The 13,863-nt window shown below is 53.5% G+C and overlaps 1 protein-coding gene across 1 annotated transcript in view; it reads left to right on the plus strand.

Moving 5' to 3' along the window:
• The window catches only part of DPP10 (dipeptidyl peptidase like 10), a 634,899-nt gene that overhangs the window by 53,567 nt on the left and 567,469 nt on the right, over positions 1 to 13,863 (plus strand). The gene's annotated exons all lie outside the window — the stretch shown is intronic.

The raw sequence follows: 13,863 nt of genomic DNA on the forward strand, positions 1-13,863 counted from the left end.
AAAAGAACGCACATCCCGCGACAGAGACGGCCACCAAAAGGATCTAGCCACCAAATCTCTGGTACCAAAGATTCCAGGATGACCAGCCAACACCGAACAATGAACCTCAGAGATAACTTTATTCGTCCACCTATCAGGGACAAACAGTTTCTCCGCTGGGCAACGGTCAGGTCTATTAGCCTGAAATTTTTGCAGCACCCGCCGCAAATCAGGGGAGATGGCAGACAAAATTACCCCCTCTTTGAGAATACTCGCCTGCTCAGACAAACCCGGAGAATCGGGTACAAAACTCCTAGACAGGGCATCCGCCTTCACATTTTTAGAGCCCGGAAGGTACGAAACCACAAAGTCAAAACGGGAGAAAAACAGCGACCAACGAGCCTGTCTAAGATTCAACCGTTTGGCAGACTCGAGATAAGTCAAGTTATTGTGATCAGTCAAGACCACCACGCGATGCTTAGCTCCTTCAAGCCAATGACGCCACTCCTCGAATGCCCACTTCATGGCTAGCAACTCTCGATTGCCAACATCATAATTTCGCTCAGCAGGCGAAAATTTCCTGGAAAAGAAGGCGCATGGTTTCATCACCGAGCAATCAGAACTTCTCTGCGACAAAACAGCCCCTGCTCCAATTTCGGAAGCATCAACCTCGACCTGGAACGGAAGCGAAACATCTGGTTGGCACAACACAGGGGCAGAAGAAAAACGACGCTTCAACTCCTGAAAAGCTTCCACAGCAGCAGAAGACCAATTGACCACATCAGCACCCTTCTTGGTTAAATCAGTCAACGGTTTAGCAATGCTAGAAAAATTAGCGATGAAGCGACGATAAAAATTAGCAAAGCCCAGGAACTTCTGCAGACTCTTCAGAGATGTAGGCTGAGTCCAATTATGGATGGCTTGAACTTTAACAGGGTCCATCTCGATAGTAGAAGGAGAAAAAATGAACCCCAAAAATGAAATCTTCTGAACACCAAAGAGATACTTTGACCCCTTCACAAACAAAGAATTAGCACGCAGGACCTGGAACACCATTCTGACCTGCTTCACATGAGACTCCCAATCATCCGAGAAGACCAAAATATCATCCAAGTATACAATCAGGAATTTATCCAGGTACTCTCGGAAGATGTCATGCATAAAGGACTTAAACACTGATGGAGCATTAGAAAGTCCGAATGGCATAACCAGGTACTCAAAATGGCCTTCGGGCGTATTAAATGCTGTTTTCCATTCATCGCCCCGTTTAATACGCACAAGATTATACGCACCACGAAGATCTATCTTGGTGAACCAACTAGCCCCCTTAATCCGAGCAAACAAATCAGACAGCAGCGGCAAGGGGTACTGAAATTTGACCGTAATTTTATTTAGAAGGCGGTAATCAATACAAGGTCTCAGCGAACCATCCTTCTTGGCCACAAAAAAGAACCCCGCTCCCAATGGCGACGATGACGGGCGAATATGACCCTTCTCCAAAGACTCCTTCACGTAACTCCGCATAGCGGCGTGCTCAGGTACAGATAAATTAAACAGTCGACCCTTAGGAAACTTACTACCAGGAATCAAATCGATAGCACAATCACAATCCCTATGCGGAGGTAGGGCATTGGACTTGGGCTCATCGAATACATCCCGGTAATCAGACAAGAACTCTGGGACCTCAGAAGGGGTGGATGATGAGATAGACAGAAATGGAACATCACCATGTACCCCCTGACAACCCCAGCTGGATACAGACATTGATTTCCAATCTAATATTGGATTATGGACCTGTAGCCATGGCAACCCCAACACGACCATATCATGCAGATTATGCAACACCAGAAAGCGAATATCCTCCTGGTGCGCAGGAGCCATGCACATCGTCAGCTGGGTCCAATACTGAGGCTTATTCTTGGCCTAAGGCGTAGCATCAATTCCTCTCAATGGAATAGGACACTGCAAGGGCTCCAAGACAAACCCACAGCGCCTAGCAAACTCCAAGTCCATCAAATTCAGGGCAGCGCCTGAATCCACAAATGCCATGACAGTATAGGAAGACAAAGAGCAGATCAAAGTAACGGACAAAAGAAATTTCGACTGTACCGTACCAATGGTGGCAGACCTAGCGAACCGCTTAGTGCGCTTAGGACAATCGGAGATAGAATGAGCCTTTCAGCTCTGGTTAAAGTCCTATCGCACTGCATAGGCTCAGGTTTATGCTCAGATAATACCGCCAAATGGTGCACAGATTTACGCTCGCGCAAGCGTCGACCGATCTGAATGGCCAAAGACATAGACTCATTCAGACCAGCAGGCATAGAAAATCCCACCATGACATCCTTAAGGGCTTCAGAGAGACCCTTTCTGAAAATAGCTGCCAGCGCACATTCATTCCATTGAGTGAGCACGGACCACTTTCTAAACTTCTGACAATAAATCTCTATCTCATCCTGACCCTGACACAGAGCCAGCAAATTTTTCTCTGCCTGATCCACTGAATTAGGTTCGTCGTACAGCAATCCGAGCGCCAGAAAAAACGCATCAATATTACATAATGCAGGATCTCCTGGCGCAAGGGAAAATGCCCAGTCTTGAGGGTCGCCACGTAATAAAGAAATAATAATTTTAACTTGTTGAACTGGATCACCAGAGGAGCGGGGTTTCAAAGCCAGAAATAGTTTACAATTATTTTTAAAATTCAAAAACTTAGCTCTATCTCCAGAAAATAACTCAGGAGTAGGAATTTTAGGTTCTAACATAGGATTCTGAACCACTAAATCTTGAATGTTCTGTACTCTTATAGTGAGATTATCCATCAAAGAGGACAGACCCTGAATGTCCATGTCCACACCTGTGTTCTGAACCACCCTGATGTATAGGGGAAAAGAAAGACAGAACACAGTGCAAAGAAAAAAAAATGGTCTCAGAACTTCTCTTTTCCCTCTATTGAGAAGCATTAGTACTTTGGGCCTCCAGTACTGTTATGAACAGGTAATTCAGAACCACAATGGACCTTGAAGTTCAGAGCATACAAAGTGACCTGACATTTACCAAAAACATATGACGAGCTCTGAGATGTGGAAACTCTGCTGACCGCAATCCCTAATCCTATCACACCACACTAGAGGTAGCCGTGGATTGCGCCTAACGCTCCCTATGCAACTCGGCACAGCCTGAGAAACTAACTAGCCCTGAAGATAGAAAAATAAGCCTACCTTGCCTCAGAGAAATTCCCCAAAGGAAAAGGCAGCCCCCCACATATAATGACTGTGAGTAAAGATGAAATACAAACACAGAGATGAAATAGATTTAGCAAAGTGAGGCCCGACTTACTGAATAGACCGAGGATAGGAAAGATAGCTTTGCGGTCAACACAAAAACCTACAAACAACCACGCAGAGGGGCAAAAAGACCCTCCGCACCGACTGACGGTACGGAGGTGCTCCCTCTGCGTCTCAGAGCTTCCAGCAAGCAAGAAAAACCAATATAGCAAGCTGGACAGAAAATATAGCAAACAAAAATAACATAAGCAGAACTTAGCTTATGCAGGATAGACAGGCCACAGGAACGATCCAGGAGGAAGCAAGACCAATACTAGAACATTGACTGGAGGCCAGGATCAAAGCACCAGGTGGAGTTAAATAGAGCATCACCTAACGACTTAACCTCATCACCTGAGGAAGGAAACTCAGAAGCTGCAGTACCACTTTCATCCACCAAAGGAAGCTTATAGACAGAACCAGCCGCAGTACCACTCACGACCACAGGAGGGAGCTTGGCCACAGAATTCACAACAGGGCTGTGACCAGTGAGTCTCTGACCTGGGGGTTGTGACCAATGAGGCACTGACCTCGGGGTTGTAATCAGTAATGCTATGACCTGGGGGTTGTGACCAGTGAGGCTCTGACCTAGGTGTTGTGACCAGTGAGGCTCTGACCTGGGGGTTGTGACCAGTGAGGCTCTGACCTGGGGGTTGTGACCAGTGAGGCTGACGTAGGTGTTGTGACCAATGAGGCACTGACCTGGGGGTTGTGACCAGTGAGGCTCTGACCTGGGGGTTGTGACCAGTGAGGCTCTGACCTGGGGGTTGTGACCAGTGAGGCTCTGACCTGGGGGTTGTGACCAGTGAGGCTCTGACCTGGGGGTTGTGACCAGTGAGGCTCTGACGTAGGTATTGTGAACAATGAGGCACTGACCTTGGGGTTGTGACCAGTGAGGCTCTGACCTGGGGGTGGTGACCAGTGAGGCTCTGACCTGGGGGTTGTGACCAGTGAGGCTCTGACCTGGGGGTTGTGATCAGTGAGGCTCTGACCTGGGGGTTGTGACCAGTGAGGTTCTGACCTGGGGGTTGTGACCAGTGAGGCTCTGACCTGGGTGTTGTGACCAGTGAGGCTCTGAACTGGGGGTTGTGACCAGTGAGGCTCTGACCTGGGGGTTGTGACCAGTGAGGCTCTGACCTGGGGGTTGTGACCAGTGAAGCTCTGACCTGGGGGTTGTGACCAGTGAAGCTCTGACCTGGGGGTTGTGACCAGTGAGGCTCTGACCTGGGGGTTGTGACCAGGGAGGCTCTGACCTGGGGGTGGTGACCAGGGAGGCTCTGAACTGGGGGTGGTGACCAGTGAGGCTCTGACCTGGGGATTGTGACCAGTGAGGCTCTGACCTGGGGGTTGTGACCAGTGAGGCTCTGACCTTGGGGTTGTGACCAGTGAGGCTCTGAACTGGGGGTTGTGACCAGGGAGGCTCTGACCTGGGGGTTGTGACCAGGGAGGCTCTGACCTGGGGGTTGTGACCAGGGAGGCTCTGACCTGGGGGTTGTGACCAGGGAGGCTCTGACCTGGGGGTTGTGACCAGGGAGGCTCTGACCTGGGGGTTGTGACCAGGGAGGCTCTGACCTGGGGGTTGTGACCAGGGAGGCTCTGACCTGGGTGTTGTGACCAGTGAGGCTCTGACCTGGGGGTTGTGACCAGTGAGGCTCTGACCTGGGGGTTGTGACCAGTGAGGCTCTGACCTGGGGGTTGTGACCAGTGAGGCTCTGACCTGGGGGTTGTGACCAGGGAGTGTTGTGAATTCTGTTGTCGGGCTCCCTCCTGTGGTCATGAATGGTACTTCGGCTGGTTCTGTCCATGGACTTCCTCTGGTGGGTGTTTCTGAGTTTCCTTCCACAGGTGACGAGGTTAATTCGTTAGCTGGCTGCTCTATTTAACTCCACTTAGATCTTTGCTCCATGCCACCTGTCAATGTTCCAGTATTGGTCTAGTTCTCTCCTGGATCGTTCTTGTGACCTGTCTTCCCAGCTGAAGCTAAGTTCCTGCTAGTTTTTCTTTTGTTTGCTATTTTTCTGTCCAGCTTGCTATTTTAATTGTTGTCTTGCTTGCTGGAAGCTCTGGGACGCAGAGGGAGCGCCTCCGCACCGTAAGTCGGTGCGGAGGGTCTTTTTGTAGGTTTTTGTGCTGACCGCAAAGCAACCTTTCCTATCCTCAGTCTGTTCAGTAAGTCGGGCCTCGCTTTGCTAAATCTATTTCATCTCTGTGTTTGTATTTTCATCTTTACTCACAGTCATTATATGTGGGGGGCTGCCTTTTCCTTTGGGGAATTTCGCTAAGGCAAGGTAGGCTTTATTTTTCTATCTTCAGGGCTAGCTAGTTCCTTAGGCTGTGCCGAGTTGCATAGGGAGCGTTAGGAGCAATCCACGGCTATTTCTAGTGTGTGTGATAGGATTAGGGATTGCGGTCAGCAGAGTTCCCACGTCCCAGAGCTCGTCCTTAATTATCAGTGACTATCTGGTCATTCCGTGTGCTCTTAACCACCAGGTCCATTATTGTCCTGACCACCAGGTCATAACAAGGGAGGCTCTGACCTGGGGGTTGTGACCAGGGAGGCTCTGACCTGGGGGTTGTGACCAGGGAGGCTCTGACCTGGGGGTTGTGACCAGTGAGGCTCTGACCTGGGGGTTGTGACCAGGGAGGCTCTGACCTGGGGGTTGTGACCAGTGAGGCTCTGACCTGGGGGTTGTGACCAGTGAGGCTCTGACCTGGGAGTTGAGACCAGTGAGGCTCTGACCTGGGGGTTGTGACCAGTGAGGCTCTGACCTGGGGGTTGTGACTAGTGAGGCTCTGACCAGGGGGTTGTGACCAGGGAGGCTCTGACCTGGGGGTTGTGACCAGTGAGGCTCTGACCTGGGGGTTGTGACCAGTGAGGCTCTGACCTGGGGGTTGTGACCAGTGAGGCTCTGACCTGGGGGTTGTGACCAGTGAGGCTCTGACCTGGGGGTTGTGACCAGGGAGGCTCTGACCTGGGGGTTGTGACCAGGGAGGATCTGACCTGGGGGTTGTGACCAGTGAGGCTCTGTCCTGGGGGTTGTGACCAGGGAGGCTCTGACCTGGGGGTTGTGACCAGTGAGGCTCTGACCTGGGGGTTGTGACCAGTGAGGCTCTGACCTGGGGGTTGTGACCAGTGAGTCTCTGACCTGGGGGTTGTGACCAGTGAGGCTCTGACCTGGGGTTTGTGACCAGTGAGGCTCTGACCGGGGGGTTGTGACCAGGGAGGCTCTGACCTGGGGGTTGTGACCAGTGAGGCTCTGACCTGGGGGTTGTGACCAGTGAGGCTCTGACCTGGGGGTAGTGACCAGTGAGGCTCTGACCTGGGGGTTGTGACCAGTGAGGCTCTGACCTGGGGGTTGTGACCAGTGAGGCTCTGACCTGGGGGTTGTGACCAGTGAGGCTCTGACGTAGGTGTTGTGAACAATGAGGCACTGACCTTGGGGTTGTGACCAGTGAGGCTCTGACCTGGGGGTGGTGACCAGGGAGGCTCTGAACTGGGGGTTGTGACCAGGGAGGCTCTGACCTGGGGGTTGTGACCAGTGAGGCTCTGACCTGGGGGTTGTGACCAGTGAGGCTCTGACCTGGGGGTTGTGACCAGTGAGGCTCTGACCTGGGGGTTGTGACCAGTGAGGCTCTGACCTGGGGGTTGTGACCAGTGAGGCTCTGACCGGGGGGTTGTGACCAGGGAGGCTCTGACCTGGGGGTTGTGACCAGTGAGGCTCTGACCTGGGGGTTGTGACCAGTGAGGCTCTGACCTGGGGGTTGTGACCAGTGAGGCTCTGACCTGGGGGTTGTGACCAGTGAGGCTCTGACCTGGGGGTTGTGACCAGGGAGGCTCTGACCTGGGGGTTGTGACCAGGGAGGCTCTGACCTGGGGGTTGTGACCAGTGAGGCTCTGACCTGGGGGTTGTGACCAGTGAGGCTCTGACCTGGGGGTTGTGACCAGTGAGGCTCTGACCTGGGGGTTGTGACCAGGGAGTGTTGTGAATTCTGTTGTCGGGCTCCCTCCTGTGGTCATGAATGGTACTTCGGCTGGTTATGTCCATGGACTTCCTCTGGTGGGTGTTTCTGAGTTTCCTTCCACAGGTGACGAGGTTAATTCGTTAGCTGGCTGCTCTATTTAACTCCACTTAGATCTTTGCTCCATGCCACCTGTCAATGTTCCAGTATTGGTCTAGTTCTCTCCTGGATCGTTCTTGTGACCTGTCTTCCCAGCTGAAGCTAAGTTCCTGCTAGTTTTTCTTTTGTTTGCTATTTTTCTGTCCAGCTTGCTATTTTAATTGTTGTCTTGCTTGCTGGAAGCTCTGGGACGCAGAGGGAGCGCCTCCGCACCGTAAGTCGGTGCGGAGGGTCTTTTTGCGCCCTCTGCGTGGTCTTTTTGTAGGTTTTTGTGCTGACCGCAAAGCAACCTTTCCTATCCTCAGTCTGTTCAGTAAGTCGGGCCTCACTTTGCTAAATCTATTTCATCTCTGTGTTTGTATTTTCATCTTTACTCACAGTCATTATATGTGGGGGGCTGCCTTTTCCTTTGGGGAATTTCTCTAAGGCAAGGTAGGCTTCATTTTTCTATCTTCAGGGCTAGCTAGTTCCTTAGGCTGTGCCGAGTTGCATAGGGAGCGTTAGGAGCAATCCACGGCTATTTCTAGTGTGTGTGATAGGATTAGGGATTGCGGTCAGCAGAGTTCCCACGTCCCAGAACTCGTCCTTAATTATCAGTGACTATCTGGTCATTCCGTGTGCTCTTAACCACCAGGTCCATTATTGTCCTGACCACCAGGTCATAACAAGGGAGGCTCTGACCTGGGGGTTGTGACCAGGGAGGCTCTGACCTGGGGGTTGTGACCAGGGAGGCTCTGACCTGGGGGTTGTGACCAGTGAGGCTCTGACCTGGGGGTTGTGACCAGGGAGGCTCTGACCTGGGGGTTGTGACCAGTGAGGCTCTGACCTGGGGGTTGTGACCAGTGAGGCTCTGACCTGGGAGTTGTGACCAGTGAGGCTCTGACCTGGGGGTTGTGACCAGTGAGGCTCTGACCTGGGGGTTGTGACCAGTGAGGCTCTGACCGGGGGGTTGTGACCAGGGAGGCTCTGACCTGGGGGTTGTGACCAGTGAGGCTCTGACCTGGGGGTTGTGACCAGTGAGGCTCTGACCTGGGGGTTGTGACCAGTGAGGCTCTGACCTGGGGGTTGTGACCAGTGAGGCTCTGACCTGGGGGTTGTGACCAGGGAGGCTCTGACCTGGGGGTTGTGACCAGGGAGGATCTGACCTGGGGGTTGTGACCAGTGAGGCTCTGACCTGGGGGTTGTGACCAGGGAGGCTCTGACCTGGGGGTTGTGACCAGTGAGGCTCTGACCTGGGGGTTGTGACCAGTGAGGCTCTGACCTGGGGGTTGTGACCAGTGAGTCTCTGACCTGGGGGTTGTGACCAGTGAGGCTCTGACCTGGGGGTTGTGACCAGTGAGGCTCTGACCGGGGGGTTGTGACCAGGGAGGCTCTGACCTGGGGGTTGTGACCAGTGAGGCTCTGACCTGGGGGTTGTGACCAGTGAGGCTCTGACCTGGGGGTAGTGACCAGTGAGGCTCTGACCTGGGGGTTGTGACCAGTGAGGCTCTGACCTGGGGGTTGTGACCAGTGAGGCTCTGACCTGGGGGTTGTGACCAGTGAGGCTCTGACGTAGGTGTTGTGAACAATGAGGCACTGACCTTGGGGTTGTGACCAGTGAGGCTCTGACCTGGGGGTGGTGACCAGGGAGGCTCTGACCTGGGGGTTGTGACCAGGGAGGCTCTGACCTGGGGGTTGTGACCAGTGAGGCTCTGACCTGGGGGTTGTGACCAGTGAGGCTCTGACCTGGGGGTTGTGACCAGTGAGGCTCTGACCTGGGGGTTGTGACCAGTGAGGCTCTGACCTGGGGGTTGTGACCAGTGAGGCTCTGACCGGGGGGTTGTGACCAGGGAGGCTCTGACCTGGGGGTTGTGACCAGTGAGGCTCTGACCGGGGGGTTGTGACCAGGGAGGCTCTGACCTGGGGGTTGTGACCAGTGAGGCTCTGACCTGGGGGTTGTGACCAGTGAGGCTCTGACCTGGGGGTTGTGACCAGTGAGGCTCTGACCTGGGGGTTGTGACCAGTGAGGCTCTGACCTGGGGGTTGTGACCAGGGAGGCTCTGACCTGGGGGTTGTGACCAGGGAGGCTCTGACCTGGGGGTTGTGACCAGTGAGGCTCTGACCTGGGGGTTGTGACCAGTGAGGCTCTGACCTGGGGGTTGTGACCAGTGAGGCTCTGACCTGGGGGTTGTGACCAGGGAGTGTTGTGAATTCTGTTGTCGGGCTCCCTCCTGTGGTCATGAATGGTACTTCGGCTGGTTATGTCCATGGACTTCCTCTGGTGGGTGTTTCTGAGTTTCCTTCCACAGGTGACGAGGTTAATTCGTTAGCTGGCTGCTCTATTTAACTCCACTTAGATCTTTGCTCCATGCCACCTGTCAATGTTCCAGTATTGGTCTAGTTCTCTCCTGGATCGTTCTTGTGACCTGTCTTCCCAGCTGAAGCTAAGTTCCTGCTAGTTTTTCTTTTGTTTGCTATTTTTCTGTCCAGCTTGCTATTTTAATTGTTGTCTTGCTTGCTGGAAGCTCTGGGACGCAGAGGGAGCGCCTCCGCACCGTAAGTCGGTGCGGAGGGTCTTTTTGCGCCCTCTGCGTGGTCTTTTTGTAGGTTTTTGTGCTGACCGCAAAGCAACCTTTCCTATCCTCAGTCTGTTCAGTAAGTCGGGCCTCACTTTGCTAAATCTATTTCATCTCTGTGTTTGTATTTTCATCTTTACTCACAGTCATTATATGTGGGGGGCTGCCTTTTCCTTTGGGGAATTTCTCTAAGGCAAGGTAGGCTTCATTTTTCTATCTTCAGGGCTAGCTAGTTCCTTAGGCTGTGCCGAGTTGCATAGGGAGCGTTAGGAGCAATCCACGGCTATTTCTAGTGTGTGTGATAGGATTAGGGATTGCGGTCAGCAGAGTTCCCACGTCCCAGAACTCGTCCTTAATTATCAGTGACTATCTGGTCATTCCGTGTGCTCTTAACCACCAGGTCCATTATTGTCCTGACCACCAGGTCATAACAAGGGAGGCTCTGACCTGGGGGTTGTGACCAGGGAGGCTCTGACCTGGGGGTTGTGACCAGGGAGGCTCTGACCTGGGGGTTGTGACCAGTGAGGCTCTGACCTGGGGGTTGTGACCAGGGAGGCTCTGACCTGGGGGTTGTGACCAGTGAGGCTCTGACCTGGGGGTTGTGACCAGTGAGGCTCTGACCTGGGAGTTGTGACCAGTGAGGCTCTGACCTGGGGGTTGTGACCAGTGAGGCTCTGACCTGGGGGTTGTGACCAGTGAGGCTCTGACCGGGGGGTTGTGACCAGGGAGGCTCTGACCTGGGGGTTGTGACCAGTGAGGCTCTGACCTGGGGGTTGTGACCAGTGAGGCTCTGACCTGGGGGTTGTGACCAGTGAGGCTCTGACCTGGGGGTTGTGACCAGTGAGGCTCTGACCTGGGGGTTGTGACCAGGGAGGCTCTGACCTGGGGGTTGTGACCAGGGAGGATCTGACCTGGGGGTTGTGACCAGTGAGGCTCTGACCTGGGGGTTGTGACCAGGGAGGCTCTGACCTGGGGGTTGTGACCAGTGAGGCTCTGACCTGGGGGTTGTGACCAGTGAGGCTCTGACCTGGGGGTTGTGACCAGTGAGTCTCTGACCTGGGGGTTGTGACCAGTGAGGCTCTGACCTGGGGGTTGTGACCAGTGAGGCTCTGACCGGGGGGTTGTGACCAGGGAGGCTCTGACCTGGGGGTTGTGACCAGTGAGGCTCTGACCTGGGGGTTGTGACCAGTGAGGCTCTGACCTGGGGGTAGTGACCAGTGAGGCTCTGACCTGGGGGTTGTGACCAGTGAGGCTCTGACCTGGGGGTTGTGACCAGTGAGGCTCTGACCTGGGGGTTGTGACCAGTGAGGCTCTGACGTAGGTGTTGTGAACAATGAGGCACTGACCTTGGGGTTGTGACCAGTGAGGCTCTGACCTGGGGGTGGTGACCAGGGAGGCTCTGACCTGGGGGTTGTGACCAGGGAGGCTCTGACCTGGGGGTTGTGACCAGTGAGGCTCTGACCTGGGGGTTGTGACCAGTGAGGCTCTGACCTGGGGGTTGTGACCAGTGAGGCTCTGACCTGGGGGTTGTGACCAGTGAGGCTCTGACCTGGGGGTTGTGACCAGTGAGGCTCTGACCGGGGGGTTGTGACCAGGGAGGCTCTGACCTGGGGGTTGTGACCAGTGAGGCTCTGACCTGGGGGTTGTGACCAGTGAGGCTCTGACCTGGGGGTTGTGACCAGTGAGGCTCTGACCTGGGGGTTGTGACCAGTGAGGCTCTGACCTGGGGGTTGTGACCAGGGAGGCTCTGACCTGGGGGTTGTGACCAGGGAGGCTCTGACCTGGGGGTTGTGACCAGTGAGGCTCTGACCTGGGGGTTGTGACCAGTGAGGCTCTGACCTGGGGGTTGTGACCAGTGACGCTCTGACCTGGGGGTTGTGACCAGTGAGGCTCTGACCTGGGGGTGGTGACCAGGGAGGCTCTGACCTGGGGGTTGTGACCAGGGAGGCTCTGACCTGGGGGTTGTGACCAGTGAGGCTCTGACCTGGGGGTTGTGACCAGTGAGGCTCTGACCTGGGGGTTGTGACCAGTGACGCTCTGACCTGGGGGTTGTGACCAGGGAGGCTCTGACCTGGGGGTGGTGACCAGGGAGGCTCTGACCTGGGGGTTGTGACCAGGGAGGCTCTGACCTGGGGGTTGTGACCAGTGAGGCTCTGACCTGGGGGTTGTGACCAGTGAGGCTCTGACCTGGGGGTTGTGACCAGTGAGGCTCTGACCGGGGGGTTGTGACCAGGGAGGCTCTGACCTGGGGGTTGTGACCAGTGAGGCTCTGACCTGGGGGTTGTGACCAGTGAGGCTCTGACCTGGGGGTTGTGACCAGGGAGGCTCTGACCTGGGGGTTGTGACCAGGGAGGCTCTGACCTGGGGGTTGTGACCAGTGAGGCTCTGACCTGGGGGTTGTGACCAGTGAGGCTCTGACCTGGGGGTTGTGACCAGTGACGTTCTGACCTGGGGGTTGTGACCAGTGAGGCTCTGACCTGCGGGTGGTGACCAGGGAGGCTCTGACCTGGGGGTTGTGACCAGGGAGGCTCTGACCTGGGGGTTGTGACCAGGGAGGCTCTGACCTGGGGGTTGTGACCAGTGAGGCTCTGACCTGGGGGTTGTGACCAGGGAGGCTCTGACCTGGCGGTTGTGACCAGGGAGGCTCTGACCTGGGGGTTGTGACCAGGGAGGCTCTGACCTGGGGGTTGTGACCAGGGAGGCTCTGACCTGGGGGTTGTGACCAGGGAGGCTCTGACCTGGGGGTTGTGACCAGTGAGGCTCTGACCTGGGGGTTGTGACCAGTGAGGCTCTGACCTGAGGGTTCTGCTTCCGAAAGTTTTAACTAGGGGGGTTCTAACCATTTGGATTCAGATCTACAACCCCTGGCAAAAATGATGGAATCACCGGCCTTGGAGGATGTTCATTCAGTTGTTTAATTTTGTAGAAAAAAAGCAGATCACAGACATGGCACAAAACTGAAGTCAACTTTCTGGCTTTAAGAAACACTAAAAGAAATCAAGAATAAGAAATGTGGGAGTCAGTAATGTTTACATTTTTTAACCAAGCATGGGGGAAAAATTATGGAGTCACTCAATTCTGGGGAAAAAATTATGGAATCACCCTGTAATTTTCATACCCAAAAATAACACCTGCATCAAATTAGATCTGCTCGTTAGTCTGCATCTAAAAAGGAGTGATCACGCCTTGGAGAGCTGCTGCACCAAGTGAACTGACATGAATCATGGCTCCAACACGAGACATGTCAATTGAAACAAAGGAGGGGATTATCAAACTCTTAAAAGAGGGTAAATCACGCAATGTTGCAAAGATGTTGGTTGTTCTCAGTCAGCTGTGTCTAAAATCTGGACCAAATACAAACAACATGGGAAGGTTGTTAAAGGCAAACATCCTGGTAGACCAAGGAAGACATCAAAGCGTCAAGACCAGAAACTTAAAGCAATATGTCTCCAAAACAGGAAACGAACAACAAAACAAATGAGGAACGAATGGGAGGAAACTGGAGTCAACGTCTGTGACCGAACTGTAAGAAACCGCCTAAAGGAAATGGGATTTACATACAGAAAAGCTAAACGAAAGCCATCATTAACCCCTTCATGACCCAGCCTATTTTGACCTTAAAGACCTTGCCGTTTTTTGCAATTCTGACCAGTGTCCCTTTATGAGGTAATAACTCAGGAACGCTTCAACGGATCCTAGCGGTTCTGAGATTGTTTTTTCGTGACATATTGGGCTTCATGTTAGTGGTAAATTTAGGTCAATCAATTCTGCGTTTACAGGTCCTTCTCAAAAAATTAGCATATAGTGTTAAATTTCATTATTTACCATAATGTAATGATTACAATTAAACTTTCATATATTATAGATTCATTATCCACCAACTG

Source organism: Ranitomeya imitator, chromosome 7 (genome assembly GCF_032444005.1).
Source record: "Ranitomeya imitator isolate aRanImi1 chromosome 7, aRanImi1.pri, whole genome shotgun sequence".
Lineage (NCBI taxonomy): Eukaryota > Metazoa > Chordata > Amphibia > Anura > Dendrobatidae > Ranitomeya > Ranitomeya imitator.